At 44.3% G+C, this 24,945-nt stretch overlaps 1 protein-coding gene across 4 annotated transcripts in view; it reads left to right on the top strand.

The window, feature by feature from the left end:
* The window catches only part of FAM135B (family with sequence similarity 135 member B), a 364,989-nt gene that overhangs the window by 97,005 nt on the left and 243,039 nt on the right, over nt 1-24,945 (top strand). Inside the window, exons 1-3 of one of the 4 annotated variants that reach the window (XM_030794946.1) lie at nt 5,772-5,783; nt 16,221-16,228; nt 21,549-21,554. The exons of the other annotated variants lie outside the window; for them this stretch is intronic. The gene's annotated coding sequence lies outside the window, so the exon portion shown is untranslated. Of the gene's footprint in view, nt 1-5,771; nt 5,784-16,220; nt 16,229-21,548; nt 21,555-24,945 lie in introns of those variants that run through there. 4 annotated transcript variants of the gene reach the window in all.

Genomic DNA, 24,945 nt, shown 5'->3' with positions numbered 1-24,945 from the left:
GTAGAATATCTGCTATTTTTAGAAACATCCTTTTGGCTACAGGTACACTCTTACACCCTAGAAAATCCAGCCACTGCCTCCTCTTTCCTCTTGGTCTTTTTACCTGCACAGACTGAATGAGCCCCTCTGGGGGTCAAGCACCTTGCTGGGGAGTCCCACGCATGGTGCCATAACTCCTCTGGGCTCTGATGGGTGCTGGGTGGTGGTGCCATTTCCATTTTACAGAAGGCGTGAAGCAGCTTCCCCAAGGTCACACAGTCTTTGAACAGAAGAGCTAGAATGCAGGACCATGGCCTCCCTCTGTGTCTATATCATCTGAGACCAGTGGGAGTTTACATTCAGAAGGTCCAGGAGAGATCCCGCTGCCCTGGCTGAATGTGTGCAAAGGTGCTGGAAGCTGGGGTGCACTTTCTGACACTGTGAGAACAGATGTGGTGTCAGGAGAAGGGGATCTCTACCTGGCTGGTCAGGCCACTTCTAGAGGGGTATGAATCCTTCCTTCCAGGCACACCAGGGCTGCCCTGGGCAAAGAAGGGATGGCGACACCTTGTTCTCCAAGGCGGTCCCGAACATGAGCCATCACCAAAGGAAAATGTTCTAGGGACAGGAACTCTGACTTCAAACTCCTGAAGCTCTGTCCATGGGAGAAAGAGTCTTAATCTGTGGAGTCTATGCCAACATGTGGAGTCCAGGGAGTGGCAGGTAGCCTTGATGTCACAGCTAAGATATAAGATGATACAGCTAATTAATAATATTGATAGCTAATTATTTTTAGAGTCAACAGCAATTATTTTCACTGAGCTATGGGATATGTACATAACATGCTACAAGTACATATGATATTAGAGATGAAATTTAACTGAGAAGAAATTTACATAATATGAAATTAACTATTTAAACTGTACAATGTATTGGCATTTAACGCATTCACAATGTTGTATAACCATCACCTCTATGTACTTTTAAGACATTTTTATCACTCTAAAAGGAAACCTCATACCCCGTAAGCAGTCTCCATGGACCTAGGCTTACCCATCCTGGACATTTCATACACATAAAATCATGCAACATAGAACCTTCTGTGCTGACTTCTTTCACTTAGCATGATGTTTTCAAGGTTCATGTCTGTTGTGGGTGGTTTTGCGCCCTGGAATCTGGCTCCAGATTTCTGTGAAACATTTCATCTGTCACGGAGCCCAGCCTTCTGTAGGCTCACAGATGCTTGTGATATCTGAATCTACTGAAGCAGCTCATTCGGTTTTTGGGCAGCTCAGGACTGGGACTGACTACCTGGTTAGGTGGTTAACTGCTTTATAGCCTGAGGGATGCACACCTGGCTCCCATCATTGCTAGCTGTGGTGTTGGACAAATTAGTCAAGGAATCCTGGTTTTATACATTTTTAGTTTGCTTCCTTAGACTCTCTGGTTCTGTGATGGAATGAGCCACATTTATCTTATGGATACATAATTAGGGGCATGTGTGTCCTTTGAAGCAGAAGCAGATGCTGTCTGGAGATAGGTCTAGGGGAAGGTAACCAGATGGGCTTCCTTATTTGTAAAGCCACAGGCTGCTGTGTGCATGGGGAGACAAGGCCAGTAGAGTCAGTGGCCCTGCAGCCGTGGATGAGGTTTTCCTGAGTGCAGTAAAGTGGACAGATTAAAAGACTTCAGGGAAGATCTGCATCCCAATTATTAGGCACTTCTCCATGTGCCATTGGCCAGATGTCTTTCCTGCCAGGGGCTTCAATGTCCTTACCTTTAATCATTATTGTTATACACACAGTTGCTGTAAAGTTTCGATCAATAACTAAACACATCCATAGACGAATATTTATCAGGCATTCACTCACAGATGCTGGAAGGACAGAATAAGCCTGCTATGCCTTGTCCGCTTTTCACACCACTCTTGCCCTGAGTCATTGGAATTCGGTGGATCAGATGGAGTGAACGTCATCAAGAGGGTATTGACGGAGTTTTATATGGGCTTTACAACAAAGCTGGGAAGTGGCTGTCGGTGTTCTCACTGCGTCCCTTTTCCTTCTTTTATTCACTCTGTATGTCTATGCAGCCTGCCACACGCTGGCCACTGCTTTGCCCCATGCAGACACGGTTAAGGGTGTGCACAGGGCTTACATTTCAGTGGGGAAGACTGCAGCTAATGGGGCCCTCAGGGGTTCTGTACCCCAAGGCCACACAGCCAGTAAGGGGAAGCGCTGGTCTTCTTGTCCTGGTCTCACCCCAAAGCTCATGCTTTTTCCAGGAAGCAAAGATGTGCTTTCATTGCACACATGGGTAAACTGAGGCACATAAACAGGAAAATACTTGACATAAGTTCACCCCAGGGAAGCCTGGTGATGAAGGTTACAACCCTGATGCCCAGACTCCTGTTTGTAAGATATCAGCAGAGTTATTCATCCATTTGTGGAACACGTGCTATAACGCAAAAACTGTGCAAGGGAGTTTGCAGATTATTTTAATCACCACAGACGTATAAAGAAGGTAGCTATTATTCTCGCTTTGCAGATAATTAACAGCAGAGACCACGAAGTTAAACAATATGCCTAATGTCCTACCTTTGTTAAGTAGTGGAGAAGTTGTCAAAACTAAGGTCTTTGAGAGTCTAGAATCTTTCTGCTTTCTGCCCCCAAAGTACAGAAATTGGCAATCCTCTTTTACCTTTGCATATCCAGGGCCAAGCATATTATTTGGCACATAATATGTGGTTGATAAATATTTTGCATGGGACACTTGTGCCCAAGGAGACCCACCTGGGACCTAGAAAGACTAAATTCATCTCATCTTTGCACAGATGCAAATCTGTAATCTAATAGGGGTGTATCTCAGAGAGGTTAGGAGATAGCGCCAAGGTCACCCAGGTGATAAGTAGCTGATGGTGGATACAGACTCAGGTGTCTCAGTTTTTCCCTTTCCCCCATAGCTCCTTTGGTTCTGTAGCTCTCTGGCTCAGAGTGGAGAACATCTGCAATGCAAACTAGGAGAAGACCTCGGTAACCAAGCAGGTGCAGCGTCTCCCAGCCAGGCTCCTATTTTGGGGCTGGCAGTGCTGCTGGGAATTCCTCAGAGGACCCAGAGACTGTGGAGGGGCTACAGAGGAGAGATAATGATGGGGTTGTGCAGGCAAATTTATTATATAAGTGGAGACATTTAAATATAATTAATGTAACTGCAGTCTTATTAGATAAGTAGCACTTGGGATTCAGGGCTTGTTTCTCTCACAGGCATGGAGAAAGGCAAAGGCATTAACTCACTGCCTTGGCAATGACCCACTGGCCAGCAGGGGCTGGGTTAAAACGAGTGCAGTGGAAAAGGATGGAAACAAGGAGAAAAATGGAAGTCAAAGGAAGGGACACAAGTGACCTAATCATGTCTCTTAAATGATTTGCCTCCAGTGGCTGTGTGTTCCCCTCCCTTTGGCCCCTGAATCTATCGTCCTATTTCCTGAAGTTGCTGCTTCCTTATGTGTACCCAGCTGGCAATTAACTCGAGTGCTGCTGCTTGCATGGACAGCTCAGTTGCCTAGACTTAAACTGGGATCTGTCTCCTTCCGCCAGTAGCAGTGGGTCCCAGACATCATGGTCAGTCTGAGCCTGTGTCTTCAGTAAAGTAGGAACACAGACTCACACAGGCCTGTTGTGGGGTTGAGAGAACTCATGCAGAGGACACAGAACATGGGAGGGACTCCACACATATATGACATTCACAGAAGTCAGATCACCAAGGTTACCTGCCTCAGTGAAATGAGACCACCACAGATAGAATAACTGGTCTAAAGTGCTCTTCGAGTTTGCACAAGAGCAGGCAGTAGAGTATATTGGCAAGACCTGAATAATTAATTAGTCTCACCATCCTGGGTCCAAATCCCGGCTCTAACTCTATTCTCTATTACCGGCTAAGTGACTTAGCCTCCCTAAACCTCTGTGGTCTCGTCAGTCAAATGGGGAGAAGAGTGACTGCTCTCAGAATTAATGGAGGATTGAAGGAGATGATGTGGTACAGCACATGACCCAGTGCCTGCCACATGGAAACTTGAATAAATACTGGCCCGTTATTATCCAGCCTCAGCTCAGGAGCTGGTGGCCCATGGGACAAACACACCCTGCAGACAGATTTTGCGTGGACTCCAGAGGTTTTGAAAAATTTCTAAATTCATTCCCAACATTGATATGAGGGTATGTCCCATACCAAATTAGTGATCTGTCTTCTTCTGAGAAATAGATCAGGCACTCCCGACTTTGCTGAAGGACCACAGTCCCTGGGACTCAGAGGTGCTGTCCTCTTAGTCAAGGCACAGATTCCCCAGCCCATCACATGAACCAAAGTGTCCCATTTGCTCAGGCATGCCAACTGCTTGGTTCCCAACTGCCCCAACACCCCACTTTATAAAAGAAGAAACCGAGGCATGGGGTTGTGGCTGGCTCTTAGGCATATGGAGTGCTTGTGGAAGGCCTAGGTTCCAAATATGGGTGTTACAAATCCTCGATCAGAATGTTTGTTCTGTCTTACTGTTGGTCTATCCATCCATCCCTTCAACAGGCTGTATGTGGCACACACTGCCCAGGACCTCAGCATCTAGGAGAGACACATGCAGAGATCATGTGAAGGAGCAGAGGACAGTGGGGGTGCTAAGCATGGGCTCAGTGAGGGCAGGAAAGTAAACTGCCTGAAGGCTCCAGCCTGGGACTACTGCAGTTATGTTTCCATTCAGCATTATTATTGACATCTCAATAACTGCTTCAGGCAAAAAGGGCTTTTCTGTTCATGCATCTGTACCCCTCCTCAAGCCTGTAAGCTAAGCTGCAGGAAGTAAGTTCACTCTGCACAGAGAGGACCTAGCACCATTTATGGCACATGGAATACTCTTAAAAATCTGTTTTTTTTTTAACTAAAACAGTGTCCTAGAGTGTACCCCCACCTTGGAGACTGACATAAATGCCAGCACGTTAAAGTTTCTGAGAAGTCCTGTAGGAGAAAAGATTACTCTTTTAAATCTGGTGATTCCAGAATTTTTTTGACCAAGTGACTCTGTTGGGAAGAAACACCTGATATGGTTTCGCTCCAACCAAATCTCATCTTGAATTGTACGCCCATAATTCCCACGTGTTGTGGGAGGGACCCACTGGGAGATAATTGGATCATGGGGGCAGGTCTTTCCCATGCTGTTCTGGTGATAGTGAATAAGTCTCATGAGATCTGATGGCTTTATAAGGCAGAGGTTTTCTGCACAAGTTCTCTTTGCCTGCCGCCATCCACGTAAGACCTGACTTGCTCCTCCTCACCTTCCGCCATGATTGTGAGGCTTCCCCAGCCACGCAGAACTTTAAGTCCAATTAAACCTCTTTCTTTTGTTAATTGCCAAGTCTCAGGTATGTCTTTATCAGCAGCGTGAAAATGGACTAATACAACACCTATTAAGGAGTTTTCTCAGAACACAGTCTGGGAGGTAGTTTCTAATTCCTCCCTATAGGCTGGAGTGGAAGTACAGGGACAGAGAGGCTGGCAGGAGAAGAGAAGCCCCTGAGTAGTGGTCCCCAGCTCCTGCTAGGACCCTGCTGGACTAATGTAATTCCATGCCCCTGGTGCAGTTGAAAAAGAGTAAAAGAGTCTCAGAAGACACTAAGTTACTTGTCTAAGGTCACAAAGCTCAAGGGTGGAGAGGATTTAAACTCAGGTCTAATTCTAAAGCATTGTTCTTTTTTCATTTTGACTTAGAAAAATCCCGACAGAGTAGCTAGACTCTGTGACTTAAAGGAGAAGGAGAGGGGGTGGGGGAGAGGTGGACAGGTTGACCGCAGTATTCACAGTGATCCAAGCTCCAGAAAGGACTTTTGTGGGTCTTGGGGACCTGCAACAAATACAGGATTTACTCAGCTCCTGCTTTAAAATATATCCCCCTCACTTTTCCCTTGCAACTGCTGGCTTCATTCACACTTTAGTGTGAATTACTCCAATTAGCTATTGTCTTCACAGGAAACAAAGTGCTACTTAGTCTTCTGGCCTGGAGAGTTCCCTGAAGGAAGCCTAGCGATACATGCAAGTTGGGAGTAGAAGCTAGATTTGGGTGGGAGGGGCTCCCGGGCCTGGGGCCAGAAGATGCAAGAGCAGTTTGCAAAGGCAGTTTCAAAGACTGGAAAGGGAAATGTTTAGTCAAATGAGATGGTTACGTTCCAGACCTTATCTGAATGTGTGACATTCAACATGCCAGGTGTTTCCATATGTTATTTGGTTCCATGCAATTAATGAACTAATATTGAGTCTTATGACTTACCCTGCCCCACCTCATGAGCTAGGTGCTAGGGCAAGTCAAAGAGGTGAGAGAGACCCATCCTCCTCTAGGCAGTGTTTACTTACCTGGAGGCCAGACACGGCCTAGTGATGAGCAGCTGGGGATCACAGCCAGGCTGCCTTGGTTCCAATTCCGCTTTGTTACTGATTTAGCTGTGTGACCCCCAGGCAAGTTGCATAACCTGTCTGTGCCTCATAACCTGTCTGTAAGATGGGGATGATGATAATAATACCTACTGTATGGAGCTGTTAGGAAGGTTAAATTAATTATATACAAACCTTAGAACAGAGCCTGACATGGAGGGAATGCTTAGTAAATATTGGTCTATGTGGTCATTACAGTACAAGAATGATGAAGGGAAGGTTGGACACAAGCTTAGGTGGTGCGGGGGTGGATGGCCCACCAGCTAGCCTGCTCCTTTCAGAGGGCAGCTGACTTGAGAATTCATCTGGAGGGAGAAGTAGGTGCTTGCAGGTTGAAGAGCTTAGGTCAAGGCCAGAAAAACCCTGCAGGGCTAGGGAGGTGTGCATTATGAAATGGCTTGACTGTCCTGGGAGGTGGATGGGAGAAGTGGATGGAGAAGCTGGGAGGTGAATGGAGGTGAAAGGAGGGAGCTGGGACTGAGGGGAGATGGTGCTGGAGGCAGAGAGGGGAGAGGCCAGTCCTGGGGGCCCTGTAGCCCTAGATCCTCCTCTGTAAAATGGGAATAACACCCCCCAATGGCAATAAGACAGTGTAAGTGAGCAAGCAGCAGAGTGGCCTGCCACCCTGCATTTCACCAGTCTCTCTGATCTGGGACCAGAAACAAGGAGCTCAGCCTTAATGAGAGGACAGGGATTCCAGGGCTGCAGGGAGGGAAGCAGTCATGTGGTGATGGGGAGTGGTGGGAGGCAGCCCCTGCACTTGGGAGCAGGGTGACTGTTGGGTTTGGGAGTGATCTGCTGCTGCCCTGAATACTCCCATTCTTCATCTTGGGAAGTAGCTTCCTGGATGATTCATCCTCTGTGTACCTGGAAATTTTGCTTTCCCTGGGTAGAACCTGTTGCGTCATGGTACTGTAAACAGTTGCTTCCTATCTTCTCCAAAGTGTACATGTCTGAAGGGCACAGTTTCCAAATTGCAAATTTGCTATCCCCAGAGCTCAGCTCTGCTTCAAACACTGCCATAGAGTGCTGCGGAAGGAGACAAAATGGAAAAGGCCTGTCTAGAGATGACCGCATCCCCACCTTCCTCTGCCTTCTGCTTTTGCTCTCTGTACACTAGAATATCAGTGATGGATGGACATGCACACATTTAGTGAATGTCTGAATTCCTCATTAGTGAACACAGCAGTGTTGAATGAGGAATTATTTATTCATTCAGTTTCCATAAATATTTATCTTGTACCTACTCTGCACTGGAGATACAGTGGTGATAGGACAACAAGATAAAGTATAGGACACTATATTAGTCCCTTTTCATGGTGCTGATAAAGATATACCTGAGACTAGGTAATTTATAAAGAAAAAGAGGTGTGATGGACTCACAGTTCCACGTGAGTGGGGAGGCCCCACAATCATGGCAGAAGGCAAAAGGCACGTCTTACATGATGGCAGACAAGAGAGAATGAGAACCAAGCAAAAGGGGTTTCGCCTTATAAAACCAACAGATCTCCTGGGACTTATTCACTACCGTGAAAACAGTATGGGGGAATCCACCCCCATGATTCAATTATCTCCCGCTGGTTCCCTCCCACAACACATAGGAGTTACGGGAGCTACAACTCAAGAGGAGATTTGGGAGGGGACATAGCCGGGCAATATCAGACACCCAGTTAAATGTGAATTTGAGACAAACAAATATTAAAGATTTTTGAGTACGAGTATGTCCCCAAATATTCCATCGTTGGTCATATTTTTATTTGCTAAGTCTGGAAATCCTAAATGGTGAACAAGATAAACAAGGTTGGTTCCAGTGGGTGTTTGCATGCATTAAACATAAATACATAAGAACAGACACATGTAATGATTAAGTGCAAAGCAGATAAGTACAATAGGGCATTCTTATTCTGCCAGCTATTTCCTAGGCCCTCTAACTACTTTAGGGCTGACTTGTTCAGGAAGGGAATTTCCAAAAGAGGGTAAGAGAGAAGGACTTGATTTCGTTTCCTTTTGTGGTAGTAAAACACACATAACACAAACACAATTGGATCCATTTTAAAGTGAACGATTCAGTAGCTTTCAGCATATCCACAATATTGTCCAACTATCACCACTATGTAGTCTCAAAATATTTCATCATCTCAGAAGGAAATCTTATTTGCATGAGAAATCACTCCTCATTCTCTTCTTTTCCCCTAGCCCCTGTCTGCTGTCTGTCTGTATGGATTTGTCTCAGTCAGGATATCTATTATGAATGAAATCACACAGTGTTTGTCCTTTTGTGTTTGGCTTCTTTCACTTAGCATAATTTTGCAAGGCTCATCTGTGTTGTAGCATGTACTAAAACTTCACACTTTTGATGGCTGAATAATATCCTACTGCACGAATATACCACATTTTGATTTATCCATTTATCAATTGATGGCCATTTCCTTCATTTCTGCCACTTGTCTATTGTGAATAATGCTGCTACGAACAATTATTTGTGTAAAAGTTTTTGTTTTAACAACGATTTCACTTCTCTTGTGTATACATACCCAGAATTGCTGGGTCATGTGGTAATTCTAGGTTTAATTCATTGAGGTACCTTCAAACTGATTTCCATATTGACTGTTGCATCATTCCATATTCCCACCAACGATGTACAAGGGCTCCAATGTCTGTACATTCTTGTCAGCACTTGTTATTTTCCATTTAAATTACGGCCATCCTAGTGGCTATGAAGTGATATCTCATTGTGTGTGTGATGTATGTGAATAGACTTTATTTTTTAGAGCAGTTTTAGGTTCACATCAAAATAGAATGGAAGATACAGAGATTTCCCATTTACCACCTGACTCCACACATGCATGACCTTTCCATCACATCGGGATGCACTTGTGGTGTTGAATACTCTAACATTATATGGGTTTGAGCAGAAGTGTTGACATATATTAACCATTGTAATGTCTTACCGAGTACTTTCACTGCCCTAACAATCCTCTGTCCTATGCCTGTTTACTGCTTCCTATTCCTTAAATCTTTGGCCACCACTTATCTTCTTACTGTCTAGGTCATTCCATCTTCTACAACATCATGTAGTTGGAATCATATGGTATGTAGCATTTTCAGATTGGCATTTTTTCACTTAGTAATATGCATGTAAGGTGCCTCCATGCCTCGACATGGCTTGTTAGCTCATTTATTCTTAGTGCTGAATAATACTCCATTGTCAGGATAGACAGCGGTTTATTTATTCATTCTCCCACTGAAGGATATTTGAGTTGCTTCCAAGTTTTGGTAGTTATGAATAAGCTGCTGTAAACATCTGTTTGCAGGTTTTTGTATAGACATGTTTTCAACTGCTTTGGGTAGATACTGGGGAGCACAATTACTGGATCTTAGGGTAAGAGTATATTTCATTTCATACAAAACTGTCCAAATGTCTTCCAAAGTGGCTTATACCATTTTGCATTCCCGCCAGCAGTGAATGAGTTTCTATTACTCCACGTGTTTGCCAGCATTTGGTATTGTTAGTCTCCTGGATTTTGGCCCTTCTAATCGACATGTAGTGGGGTCTCATTGTTGTTTTCATTTGCATTTTCCTGGTTGACGTGTGATGTGGAACATCTTTTCATATGCTTATTTGCCATCTGTGTGTCTTTTTGTACTGAGGGGTTTGTTAAGGTCTTGGCCCACTTTTTAATTGGGGTATCTCATTGTGGTTTTAATTTGCATTCCCCTCATGACCAATGATGTTATGAGATCATGAGCAAAAACAGAAAAGAGAGGAAGGTGGGGTGGAGAGGTGGGCTTATCTGAACTGCATTTGCTTCTTTCTCTATATCTCTACTGGATGGACTCCCTGTCATCTCAAATCCACGCAGCACTAGGAGGCGTGTGTACTGCTGGAAGTAGGTGGCTGCAGGTAGCTGCAGGGAGGTGCTAATCTTGTGAGACCTGGACCTAGTTTAGGTGTTTCCCTTTAGAGCCAGGACTTAAGAAGTCTGGCCTGCTCCCACCTCTTCCCTCCCTACTCAGCCAACTCCATAGTACTTGGCTGGTCTGTGCAACTATGATGTTAATTGCCATCATTTAGTGAACTGTTTGCCATTTTTCCCTAATTTCCAAATATCGAATAACACTTTGTATATGAATACATATGTCAGGTTAAATGGGAGATAAGTTTCACAGATACTCAGCTTTTATAGGGCTTGGGTCCTGTGGGGCAGTCCCCATGTCCCTCTACACCTTCAAGAGATGAAGAAATGATTGGGCCCCTGTATGATCCTGTGGCAGGCTTTCTGTATAGGCCCCATATGGCGCTCATTGTAGTGTATGATCATTATCTCGTCACACTTCCTTGTCTTGAACTCCCATCTCATTCATGCCTGTCTCCCTAATACCCAGTTTGGCGGTTGACACATGCTTGGCCTTTCATTAATATTAACATTTGCTCATGGATTGAATGAAGCAGTGGTCTCATCATGACCAGGGAGGTGTTTGTCTGAGCAGCCTTTGCTGAGATATTTATAAAGGAAGATTTTTTTAAAAAATTAAAAAGCATAAGTTCATGATTAATTTGTGCCAAAAATAGGTTGTGCATTGTCATTTTATAAAGATTAATATCTAGGCCAGTATAAAGTGTCCTACTTCAAATTCATTCTATACCACAGTTGAAGGCAACTCCTAGAATCCCTAATGCTGTTGGGACTTCCTTCATCTTCTTTTCTGCCAGCCCTCCAAGACTCGAGCACAACTTGGGCCCCTGTCTGCCAGCAGCTCATCAGCTCCTTCTTTTCACTGGCTAGGGGCATCGTAACTCAGTTTTTTCTGTCATGGAACCATCAATACTTTTATTACCTGGTGGCTTGAGGGAACTGAGGCTGTCTCCTTCTCTCCTTCAGCATCAATTTTCCTCCACAAAAACATGGACATTTTCATGATGATATGTTAGGTTAGGTTGTTGTTTGGTTGTTTGTTGGTTGTTTTGTTGTTTTTTTTTTTTTGAGTTGGAGTTTCACTCTTGTTGCTCAGGCTGGAGTGCAATGGCGTAATCTCAGCTAATTGCAACCTCCACCTTCCAGGTTCAAGTGATTCTCCTGCCTCAGCCTCCTGAGTGGCTGAGATTACAAGCACACACCACCACGCCCAGCTACTTTTTTATTTTTAGTAGAGTCGAGGTTTCACCATGTCAGGCTGGTCTCGAACTCTTGACCTCAGGTGATCTACCTGCCTCGGGCTCCCAAAGGGCTGGAATTACAGGCATGAGCCACGTGCCTGGCTGGGTTAGGTTTTGAAGATAAAATGAAATAAAATATTGAAGTACCCAATATCATATTTGTTCTAAAAGTCTGGCCCGTTTCCTTCTATGTGTCCTTTGTCCCTTTTGGTTTATTTTGTTATTGTTTTTGTTTTTTTGAGCTCGCTCTGTCACCCAGATTGGTGTGCACTGGTGCCATCTCAGCTCACTGCAACCTCTGTCTCTTGGGTTCAAGCAATTCTCCTGCCTCAGCTTCCAGAGTAGCTGGGATTACAGACACCCACCACCATGCCTGGCTAATTTTTGTATTTTTTAGTAGATACAGGGTTTCACCATGTGGGCCAGGCTGGTCTAGAACTTCTGACCTCAAGCAATCCACCCGTCTCAGCCTCCCAAAGTGCTGGGATTACAGGCATGAGCCACCTCGCCAGACCCCTTTTGCTTTAAATATGTCCTTTCTCAATGTTCAACTCCTAAATCCTACGATTTCTTCAAGACTGGGCTCAATGTTTACCTTTAGTTCAATCGCAAATATTTATGGAGTGCTGTGTGGGGGTTGAGCCCTGTGCTGTCCCCTGGGGATAGAGCATGCCAGGGACAAATGAGGTGCGGCTTTCCTGGAGGTAATATTCTGAGAGAGGACATGGAAATCAAGTAGATAATTCCGTGGAGTGGTTGATACCCCAAATATCATAAAACAGTGATATGCCAGAGAGCAACTGAGAGGAGAGAAGAGGCTACTTCAGGAAATGACATTGGAGCAGAGATCAGTAAGGAAAATTGAGGAGCAGCTCTGAGCAGTTGTCAGAAAGGCCCTTTGAGGCAAGTGGATGGTCAAGGCCAAAAGCCTCAGGCATATCTGAGCTGGGGGAAACGGAGTGAGGAGCAATAAGGAGGGTTGTTTGCTGGGGCATCTTAGGGGAAGGTGGTTATCCACAGCAGATCTGGGAAGAAGGTTATATCGGACTGTGTTGGCCGATGTGAGGGCATGAAACTCATTAACTGAAGGGACGAGAGGTCGCTGGAGGATGATGTGATTGGAGATACTTCTAAGAAAGGTCTCCCTTCCCCTCTGCTGCTGAGTGAAGAAGGGATTGTGGAGGGAGGGGAAGAAGAGTAGCAGAGACGCAATGTGGGGGCTCGTGTCCTCCAGGTGGTGAGACTTGGAGTCCGGAGTGACCAATTGCTAGCCCCTAAACAGATTTTGGAGCTAAAAACATCAGGGCTTTCTAAAGCCTTTCCTGTGTTTCCTTCTGTGGCTCCATCTCTCCCTTCTCTAAACCACTTACATACACAAACACACAGGTGCACACACACACATACTCACACATGTACACACACACACACACACACACTCTCTCTCTCTCTGTCTCTCTCTATTTACTTGGCAGAAAATCAACCATCTCTGCTATGCTTGGGAGCAGGTAGTCTTGCCCCATCACAGCCTGTGACCTATTGCAGTAGAGCCTCTGCCAGTCTGGGTTCTTGAGTCACTGGAGTCTGGTCATTGCAACTCTTCCCCTCTGCACAAATCCACAGGCTGCACTCTGGAAGCCGGGCACATAATAGGCCCCCAATACATCTATTTAGCAAATGGGCAAATAAATAAATAAATAAATAAATAAATAAATGGGGCCTATGGGGCCTGGGTTACCACTAGGCAACCACTAGCCTCCCAGACTAAAGGGCAGGAAGTGATGTTAGATGTATAATACCCTTGATGGGTTCAGTCACTTTGGGTAGGCCCGGCCCATTGCAACAGTCAGACATCAAGCTAATCCTGCATGCAGTGAGTGGAATGGTATCAATGCCAGCAGCTATGCTATGCACTGGACATCCAGCTGTGTGGGAGCTGAGATCATGTCCATGTGGCTCATTTCTGTGTCTACAGCTCCTAGAATGGTGCCTTAGGCATCCTCACCAGGCAGGGAACATTGGCTGTATAGACAATGAAGGTGGACATTCCAAAACAGGGGAGAGCAGGATGAACTTGGAGCCTGGGAAGGCTTAACAGAGAAGGGGCACCTCTGGGTGGCTAGGAAAAGATTCAGAGGGAGGAAGCAGGTGCCAGGACAATGGGCACCAAAGGGAATGGGAACCAACACAAAGGATGGGCGTGGTCTCCTTTGTCAAACGTAAGGAACCCAGTTTGATTGGAATGGTGTTTATACAGCAATGGTTGGGGAGGAGGAAGAAACAAACCAACAAATGTATCTATTACCTTTTAAGAATACAAAATCAGAGCGTCAAGAAGAATCATGCAGAATTAAGTCACAGAGATGGCCTTCCTTAACATCAATTGCCTCTCATACACAAAAAACGATGTTCTTTGATGATTTCTCATGTTGAGTTTTGAAGATTAAACGAAAGAAACATTGAAGTATCCAGTATCATGGTGTTTAAGGTTTTGCCTCTGTGGTTTCCTCTCCCCTTTATTCTATTACTCCCATTCTCATTTTTATATAAATTATGAATGGAAATAACTGGGAAAACAGAAACAGAGCAGAATGCTTGGGATCCCACCGACCTCTACATCAGCTGTCATGCGTCTATTCCCTCTGTGCCAGATGGCACTCAGGTCTCCTTCATCTCTAACCTTTTCCTGCTAGACATGTGTGTTTTTACACATAAGGAAAACTGACCACATTAAGCTACTGACCTCGTTTGCACAGAAATACACATGCATTTGGGATTTGAACCAAAGCATGTCTGGCTTTAAAGACTCTCAGTTGAAGGTCCAAGAAAAAGTGAGGACACTGGGTAGCCCTGGGCATCAGAGCTCCTGGGCCTGAGCCTCAGGAATCATCCCAAGAGCTGGAGGAGATCGTTAACCTCACTAACATGTAGATAAGTAGTTGACAGTGTAGAAAGGGACACTTTTGAGGTTGGGAATAACGGAGATACTCTATGATCATTCAAATGAATGAACTTTGTTGAGCCTGGGATTTGATCTGGCCCCTTTCCAGGCCAGACCTATGCCTACAATCAATCCTGTTTCCATCCTCTCTATCCATCTTCTGTCCTCTAGGTTTCCTCTCCATCCTCCTGGGGTAACTTCTTGCCAGCAAGATTATGCCTGCAGGACAGGTTTTGAAGGAAAGGTTCAATATGAAATTAACCCTCTTCATTCACTATAAGGGAGGGGATCGGGTATTTCTAACTCTGCATGAAAGCGTGATTGTTTTTTTCTAAATTGCAATTCATTGAGTGTCTATTGCCATCACAATAGGATGTTAAGAATAGTAGCAGCTACTCTGAGTGCTCTCTGGGTGCCAGATGCCACACTATGCACTTTATGTATAAATTCTTTGGTTTTTCACAATTATCCTATGCAGAGTCCCTATGCACAGATGAGAAAACTGAGAAATAAAGGCACCACACAAAAGCAGGGATTAATAAAGAACAGGACTAGTGGCCAGGAAAGTTTGGTGCCACACTTTGCCCTTTGCTGTGCACTGAGCTGCCTCTCCATGTCCTGCTGTGGTTTACTCACCCCCAACCCCCCATATCCCTGTGAGACTATGAGCCAACCACTGAACCCTCAAGAGAGGCCTTCCCAGTGAGGTTCACACCCCTGGAGGTAGCTGTAGCCCTGGAGAAAGAGGAGCCCCTCAGGAGGATTGGTATGAAGCAGAGCACAGGGAAGACGGATTACCCTGGTTCCTCTGGCTCCCAAGAAATTTTAGAAACCATTGTTTAAGACCATCCTTAAGGCCCTCCATATCTTGGTATCTTGTCCCTACTTAGTTTTCCATTTTGGCTGGGAGGAGGGCAGGCCTTGGAGTGTGTGAGAAGGTTGGGAATGGAGGCTTGCACATCTTGTGGGTGGTCAGTGTGGGAACATGGTGACGTGGGCTGAGTCATGGCTGCACTTGTGAAGCTAATGACAGATGCTAAACAAAATTGGATCCCAAACCACCGTGACCAGGGCACAAACAGATAGCATGTCTGAAATGCCAACCTTGACTCATGTGTGGGAGCCTCTCATCTTGCGTTCACCTCCTCTCCTGTTTATGTTGTGGCATCAGGAAGGATAAATAGAGGACTCGTCTGCAGTTGAGACACCACCAGTTACTGCATCCTTCCCCCGACGCTGGCTTCTCTGTGGGATTCTTTCAGGCACGATGGATTGTACACACCTCCCTCCTCTCCTCAGTGGACATATGCAGAGGACAAAAGGAGCTCAAAGATGCATTCAAAATAAGATGGGTATAATTCTATCAGTCTTAATGTCCTAAGTAGGAGCTGATTCCAAGTGCCCCAAAAAACTTCGATCAGAAAGGAGAGTAATGGGCTTATTCAGTCATTCATATGTGTATTTTCTCTTGCGTTTGTTTAGTCTTTCATTCCTTCTCCTGTTTGTCTCACAAATGTGATTCTATACCTATTCTCTGCCATGTTTCTTGCTAGACTCCGTGGCTGTCCTTCATTTTATGGAGCTCACAGCCTAACCTGAAAATGGAGATGCCTGCAGAGCATAACCTATTCAGGGCTATTTTGACATGCACAAGGCAAGGTTGGGGGCTTGTGTTAGGGAGGGCGGTGGCATGGCTGTTCAGGGAGGGCTTCCTGGAAAAGCTAGATTGGACGTTTAAGGATGGGGAGCTTGTCAGTTAGAGAGGTGCAGGGTGGGCCCTCTGGTGGAGATAATAGCTTGAACAAAGGTATAATAAAACCATGTTTAGAGGTAGTGGAGCACTTCGATGAGAGTATTTTGAGAGGGTTTGTTTGGGGTAGTGGTGATATAACAAGGGAAGAAGGGCCTAGAGTTGGAAGCATCTGTTTCATGCTAAGGATTTAGATTATGCTCAGGTTAAATATGCATCAGTGCTGCACTTGAAAGAGGGCTGGGTCTGTTTTGCAGAGTCTTGCAGAGCTCATACTCTAAGGACCTGGATATCTCAGGTCATGGTTTTTCTCTCAGATGGTTGCGCAACAGCCCCCCAAACCATGCAAATGTTCTGTTTTTTGTGGGTTTTTTTTTTGTGCGTGTGTGTGTTTTGTTGCTCCAATGTGAGGGCCTGAGCTCTGTGATCTCTGAGCTTCCTGTAAGATCTAAAGTTCTGATACCCTGATGTTATCCATTCCCCCATATCTGCATGGTGAGAGGAAGGAAGTGGGTATAACTGAGATTCATCAATGTCTCAGAACTTTAGATCTTATAGGAAGATCCAAAGTTAGATTTTGTTGTTTGTTACATTTTTTTTCAACCTCTTGGGGTTCTTTTTGTGATCAGATGAAATCATGGATGTAAAAACTTTGACCACCAAGAATTTAAAGATCAACGGGCTACAAATCTGGAGACAGGGGTCCTGAGGACATTTGTTCTGTGATTATGGGCAAACCACTCCCTTTTCTGGGCCTCAAATGTCATATCTGTGTAAGGAGTGGGTGGACAAGGTGGTGGTAGGGACCACTGGATCACTATACTTCGATGCATGAGGTATTAAAACCTATATAGTGGCTGGGCGTGGTGGCTCATACCTGTAATCCCAGCACTTTGGGAGGCTGATGTGTGCAGATCACCTGAGGCCAGGAGTTTGAGATCAGCCTGGCCAACATGGCAAAACTCCATCTCTACTAAAAATACAAAAACTAGCCAGGTGTGGTGGCAGGCGCCTGTAATCCCAGCTACTCAGGGGCTGAGGCAGGAGAATCGCTTAAGCCCAGGAGGCGGAGGTTGCAGTGAGCCAAGATTGCACCACTACACTCTAGCCTGGGTGGCAGAGCGAGACTCTGTCTCAAAAAAAGAAAGAAAGAAAGAAAAGAAAAAAAGAAAGAAACCCATATGGTGCTACTGACCTCAAAGGGGTCATTACAGAGACACCACTCACCACTGATACTAAGCCTGCTGATGCCTTCATGTGATTCAGCTTGAATTGGGTGCAGTGCACTGCTGTTCTGCAAACGAAATGCTCTTGAAACATTTATAGCCATTAATAAATGCAGAACCTTAAAATTAGATGGTGATATTCATAGACTCTCAAGACTGTCAGGAAGCATAGAGGATGTCTACTCAAGGCTCAATCCCAAAGCAGGAATCCTGTCTTCAGCTCCTGGGGCAGACTTGGCATCTGTGACATTCTTCCAGGGACAGGGAATCAGTGCCTTTCAGGGAAGGTGTATTTGCTTTCAAGTTATGTCTATCATTGCATTGAAACCTCCCCCAACCTCAATGAATGTGAGGTTCTATTCTTACCTGTCTGAATTAAGTTTCTTGAGGAGGAGAGATGCAACTTCTGTCTCCCTCAGGTCCCAGAGAAGATGGGAACCTACATCTGAACCAGCCTCATTGGCTGTGGGCTCAGTATCCCATATGCTTCTCTCAAGCTTGGAATCCTGGTACCTGGGCCCTGGACATTGCCTATGTCTTTCCCTAGCAACTCAGCTTCATCCAGGTTATCCTGTGGTTCACTCCAGGCTGGATTTCTTTGGATATTTAAGCTCATCTTTGTTATGCAAAATTTTTATTGCACAACATACATATATTTTATTATTATTAGTTATTCTGATATTAACATTATCCACTATATATTGAAAAGCCATAATGTTACTGAAAAAAATATACATTTATGTTGATCTTCCCAAAAGTAAATCACTACCAAGTAGATAGTTATTACTATAGTAGGATTACAGATGTGGAAAATGGGAGTGCTAAAATTTGATTAGGGTAACCCGTAAAATGGTCAGAATGTGAACCAGATTTGGCAGCCCTGAAGCCCCTGCCCTTTCCGTGATTTGACATTGCCTCTCCATAAAGAGAACTTGGAGACAGTATGCTCCTTTTTGTGTGTGCTTATGTACACACACACACTTAGGAGTCTATTTGTGTGCATGTGTTTCAGTAAGTGGAAAGAGAAATGAATTGCCACTCACCGTTGGTCACAAGTTTGACTTCTCAGTGAGTGTCACCAGAGCTTCCAGCATTGGCAGAAGGGGAGAGGGCTGCATGCCTGAGAGCTGCAAATAGTGATGGCATTGGGTGCTGCTCCCTTAGTAGAGCTTCCTCATCTTTGGTACTTCAAGCCCTCTGCCTGAGTTTATGAGTCAGTTATCTTTTTATGAGATTGTGAAATCTTATGTGCCTGCATGCCTGAATTTTAAAATGCTGCCTAAGATAGGGGGAACATAGAATCTCAAAGAAAACAGGAACTTGGCATTGTGTGGGATGCTTCTATTTGCACTGTCTTCAGATGTGAAAAAAAAATAAGCAAACATACACAGCCGGTTTTGATTTCTGTATTGAAGGAAAGAAAATACTTTTCAACATTAAGGGGGTGAATGCCTGGGGCTGCATTTTCTGTGGTAGTTGAGGGTCAGAGATGTGATTTCTAGCCTCCCCTCTGCTCCTAATCAGCAGGGAGGCCCTGAACAACCTCAGAGTTGGTGAGGGTATAGGTAACTCATTGGTGGAAGGGGATTATCGTTCCTCTCCTGCCATTGCTACAGAACTGTTTTTAGGTTTGCTTCTTTATCATACTAGCTTATACTTATTAAGCATTTATCATATGCCAGACTCCAAAGCAACTTGCATTTGGGGAAACTGAGGCACAGAGCGATTAAATTCTTGCTCCAGGACTGCACAGCTGCTGAGGGGTGGGCCTCTGTATTGCTTGGACTGGCCAGGTCCCAGAGGCTGACCCAGTGGGTCTCAGCCACCACCAGTAGGTGCTCCTGCCTTCTTTGTGCATCTTTATGTCAGGGTATTTATCCTTGTGGACCACAGTTGTGACTTGACTTTCTCTGCTCAGATCCTATCTGTGTCTTCCAATGGCCCAGGTCGATGGCTCAGATTTCCTGTGTCCCTGGTGCTATAAGAAGTTGGCCCCAGTTCTGCATGTAAACAGGCTTAGAGATGTTATGTGACTTGTCCAAGTTTCCACACAGAAGTGAGACCCAAGATTGGGAGTCAAATGTGGATGAGATGCTCTCACAGCAAGAAAGAGTGCTTAGGGGATCCTCCCTTCTTAATGAAGAAGTACCAGTTTTCCATCTCTAATAAGATTATTTGCCTAGAACACTGAGCAGATTTTCCCTGCAGTGATCACACAAGGCAACAAACTAGAGTTATTACCTTGCTAGAATGGCTGCATGGAGTAAATCCCCTAGGGAGAAGGACATCACTGAATGCAGATACATGCTTTGGAGAGTAATTTCTGCTGCTTCTTTTGGACCCTAGAGAAAAGGCAGCACATTCTGACAGGGTAATCTGGGTTTGAGTGTGGCGATCCCAAGAACTTGCTAGGTCATATGTGCTCTGGTATCCTGCTCTGATTTCTGCCAAAACTCATATTGAAATTTCATTGTTACTAGCAGTGTTGAAATGTGGAGCCTTTAAAAGATGAATAGAGTAATGGTGTTATGGAGGGAGTGGGTTAGTTTTCTCCAGACTGGGTTTGTTATGAAAGGGAGTTTGGTCCAGTTTCCTCTCTGAGTTGAGTGTTCTCTTGTGCCTTCAGTCCTTTTACCATGGACAGGTGAACACCAGATGCTGTACTCTTGGACTTCTCAACCTCCAGAACCATGAGCCAAATAACCTTCTGTTCTTTATAAATTATTCAGTCTGTGGTATTCTGTTATAGCAGCAGAAAACAGACTGAGGTAGATCCCTTCTCTATTCTCACAGTATTCCTCTGTACATGAGAGATCTCTTTCCGAGCCTTTCCCATCTCCTATACTGTAATTCTGTAATACACAGTCCTTTGAGAACATTAATGTTGTTTTCCCTTTTCATAAAGTAAATGCTGACATATATTAAGATCAAATTATTATCATTTAATCTTCCAAAGACCACATACTCTGAAGATTGAAATTTTAAAAAAAAATTGCATTTGAAAGGAAAACATGCTTGTGACATATTTTTTTCCTAAGCAAAATCTATTGAGGTATTGGAATTATGATATTTCTTCAAAACAGTTTTAATATTTTATCCAACATTCTCAGAGGCAACTGAGAATGCTCTAGTACATTTTAAAAAGTGTAAATAACTAATTAAACAATTTGATATATTGTGATGAAAAGTGCAAACATTTACTCAGGCATCTACAAACGCCAGAACCTCTAAAGTTAAGACGGGGGCCTAGTTCTTTAGGTCTGGATGTGAGGGACCTTTTGAATTTCTGCCAACTATGATGAAGGTGGAAATAAAAATAGTGATTGCTACTGATGATGAGTGATTGACAGTTTTGTAGGCAATGACTGAAGTTCTTTATATATGTGATTATCTTTAATCCTCAGTGCCACCCTAATGCATTGATGTTCTCCCTGGTAACACAGAGATGGAATCTTTGAAAGATCACATGTTGTGGAACTAAAGGAAATAGATTAAAGCTCAGTTTTGGCATGGGAGGGAGGATAAAGCATTGTCCCTGGAGAAGTAAGAAGTAGATGGAGTACACAATGCCTCTTGAAGGGCCAGAGAAACCACCGAAAACTTTTGAGATATGCAGAACATGAGCTTCTTGGTGCTCAAGATTGGCCCCTGCAGTGAGAGGGTGGAGAATGCACAGAAGGTGATGAAGCTGGAGCAGAGAGAGGCACATGGAAGAGGTGGGAATATTCAGGAAAGAGGATGGTGATCAGCATTCCTAGGGTGATGGCTTTGGAGGTGGAGATAAGAAGTTGAATTTGAGGAGCTAATGATAGTGAGAACTGACAACTAATTGTCTTTGTGAGGAAGGGAGAAGAAGGACTGGGTCCTGGGCCAGGTGCAATGGTTCATGTCTGTAATCCTAGCACTTTGGGAAGCTGAGGTGGGCGGATCACTTGGGGTCAGGAGTTCGAGAGCAGCCTGGCCAACACGGTGAAACCCTGTCTCTACTAAAAATACAAAAATTAGCCGGGAATCACTTGAACCCAGGAGGCAGAGGTTGCAGTGAGCCGAGATCATGCCACCTCACTCCAGCTTGGGCAACAGAGCGAGTCTCCATTTCAAAATAAAACAAAACAAACAAAAAAAGAAGGACTGAAGGCTGAACCCAGTTAATGCCCAGACAACCGGGTAAGTGACAACAGTCTTCCACAATTTTGAGGTCTCTCCAGATTCCTTTAATGCAAGGGGGAATGCCATCTCCATGCCCTCTTACTGGGAGAAAGACCTGCAGGTCACAATTTTGGAATAGAGAAGAAAGACTTTCCCCCATCCCTACCATGTTGCCTAGTTTTGAATGTCTTTGAATACACCATTCTGGATAATAATGATGAAAAACTGGAGGGAAACCAACACACATGCCAAAAGAAAAGGCTCAGTGAAATATGATGATGAGAGTAAAAAGAAAATTCAAAATGAAACACTCATACAATTAACTAGATGTGTTAACATTTATTCTAGGTGGCTTCAACTTTACATGTTATGAAAGGGCTGGGTTTGACATCTGTTGTCAACCTTCTGTGTTACCTGTTGGGGATAAAGATTTATTTGTTGTTTTACAGAGGAGGAGACTGAGGTTTAGGGAGTTTTGTAACTAGGTAGATTGTAACGTTGATATCTGGATCCTGGCTGGTCTATCCCAAAACCTGACCTACATACACACATATACACACACACACACAAACACACAGAGAGACACTATAGAGGCTCCATTCCAGGTGCCACCTAGACTCTCTGCATTTTACATGGTACTTTATAAATCTAGACAATTTTTGTAGCTCTAAAAGAAAAGGAATTTGATTTTTGACAAAATAATCAGCTCATATTTCTCAGAGGTGATTTCTTGTCCTCTTTCAGCCACACAAATGGGACATAGATGCATTCTGCTAGTCCCTGGCTCAGCTCTCAGCTACATGTGCAATTTTTCTGCCAGAGCTGGCATTAGAGGCAGATGCAGCAGCAGGCTCAGACTTTAGCCTTTGTGTTCCTAGATCCTGTCTTGGAATCTGATTAGGAGGTCTGAGTGTAGGACTCAATGATCTGGGGTTGTTGTTGTTGTTGTTAATTTTCCCAGGTTGTTCTTTTGTGGGAGGTTCTTGGAACAAATGTTGGGAAAAACTGGTTTACCCAGAGTGTGGTTGCTGATGTGTTGTGGATGGAGATCTGAATTGCATCCTGCCCTCCTCCTAAGCATGATGCATGTTGGCACCTCTCAGTGCACTCATCACTGTGCATCCTCAGAACCTTGTGCCTGAACTCAGCCTGACAGAGGTGGAGAAAGGGCTTTCTTGGACAGCCCCTTTTCAGATACCTCTAATGACAAAGAACTTGCTTTTTCTGTCATAACCAACATCACTGTTTCAACCCTTAGAGGCTTCCAGTCTTATTTTCTGTTGCTTTGTTTTCCTTGCTGAATTATGTTCCTCTTCCATGTTCACACTCTGGCCTAGAGTCTGTTGTCTGGTGTTACCATTTATTTCTTAGTTCCATAGTATTTGTGAACCTCTACTGTTTACCAGATGCCAGGTTAGGAATGGAGTGCTTAGAAATTCATAAACAGACAATGACTCCTTTTTAGGGGCTTATAGCCCAGTCATCTCCTTCTTCAAGGAAGAAAAGTAACATGCTATGTTTCTAAAATATTTTTCTGTACTTTAACAATATCCTATTGACAATGAGAACATTTTTAATACTCTACAAAAGTTGGTTTAATTAGTTACCATTCTGTATCATCCTCTGAGGTAGGTGTTTCCCTCCAAGTACAGATGCAGAAGCCTAGACTTATCGGGGAACCTGCCCCGAGAGTCACGTAGGTTCTTTTCTATTTTCCCTAAGCGTCAGCTGGGTTGAGAAATAAAGGGACAGAGTACAAAAGAGATAAATTTTAAAGCTGGGCATGTGGGGGAGACCTCACATGTCAGTAGGTTTTGTGATGCCCTGCAAGACGCAAAACCAGTAAGTTCTTATTAGGGATTTTTTTCAAAAGGGGAGAGAGTGTACGAATAGGGTGTGCGTCACAAAGATCATGTGCTTCACAAGGTAATAGAATATCACAAGGCAAATGAAAGCAGGGCAAGATCACAGGACCACAGGACAGGGGCAAAATTAAAATTGCTAATGAAGTTTCGGGCACCATTGTCATTGATAACATCTTATCAGGAGACAGGGTTTGAGAGCAACCTGTCTGACCAAAGTTTATTAGGTGGGAATTTTCTCATCCTAATAAGCCTGGGAGCGCTATGGGAGACTGCGGCTTATTTCATCCCTACAGTCTCAACCATAGAAGACGGCCACACCCAAGGGGGCCATTTTAGAGACCCACCCTCAGGGGCTCATTCTCTTTCTCAGGATGTTCCTTGCTGAGAAAAAGAATTCAGGGATATTTCTCCCATTTGCTTTTGAAAGATGAGAAATATGGCTCTGTTCCGCCCGGCTCACCGGTAGTCAAAGTTTAAGGTTATCTCTCTTATTCCCTGAACATTGCTGTTATTCTGTTCTTTTTTCAAGGAGCCCAGATTTCATATTGCTCAAATACACATGCTCTACAATTTGTGCAGTTAACGCAATCATCACAGGGTCCTGAGGTGACATACATCCTCCTCGGCTTATGAGATGACAGGATTAAGAGATTAAAGTAAAGACAGGCATAGGAAATCACAAGGGTATTGATTGGGGAAGTGCTAAGTGTCCATGAAATCTTCACAATTTGTTTAGAGACTGCAGTAAAGACAGGCATAAGAAATTATAAAAGTATTAATTTGGGGAACTAATAAATGTCCATGAAATCTTCACAATCCACTTTCTTCTGCCATGGCTTCACCTGGTCCCTCCGTTTGGGGTCCCTGACTTCCTGCAACATGGACTCAAAGAGATGAAGTGCTGTCCTAGTCAACCTAGTAAGTGGCAGAAATCAAATCTGAACTGAGGTTCTGTGACATCACCTTCTGGTCCTCTAGCCTACCCTCTGCCTCTTTTTTTCCTCGTCAATCAAATACAAACATTGCCTGCCTGAAGGTAATGGGATCTTAGAACCTTGTGGACAATGGGGAATTTAATTGTCACTTAAACTCAAGGCAGGGTCCCATCATCCCAGAAAAGTGGGACCTCATCCTTTGTCTGCATACTCTCAGTGATGGGGGAGTTCATTGCTTCGTAATGTGGACTGGTCCATTGTTGGGTAGCTGGGATGGCTAGAAAGCTCCCAGAACAGGGAAGGTCAGTAAGGGGCACTTGATCAAGATTTTTTTTTTAGTGAATGAAAACCAAATAAGGCTGTAATTTCACTGCATTTTCTTTTACCCTGTCTCCTAGTTCTGTCTTCTGTAACAAAGCTAAACATAGTCTGCGTGTATTGAAAGGTTATTACATGCCAGTCTCTATTCTGAGTGCC

Source organism: Nomascus leucogenys, chromosome 16 (genome assembly GCF_006542625.1).
Source record: "Nomascus leucogenys isolate Asia chromosome 16, Asia_NLE_v1, whole genome shotgun sequence".
Lineage (NCBI taxonomy): Eukaryota > Metazoa > Chordata > Mammalia > Primates > Hylobatidae > Nomascus > Nomascus leucogenys.
This window is presented reverse-complemented; position numbering and strand designations above follow the sequence as displayed.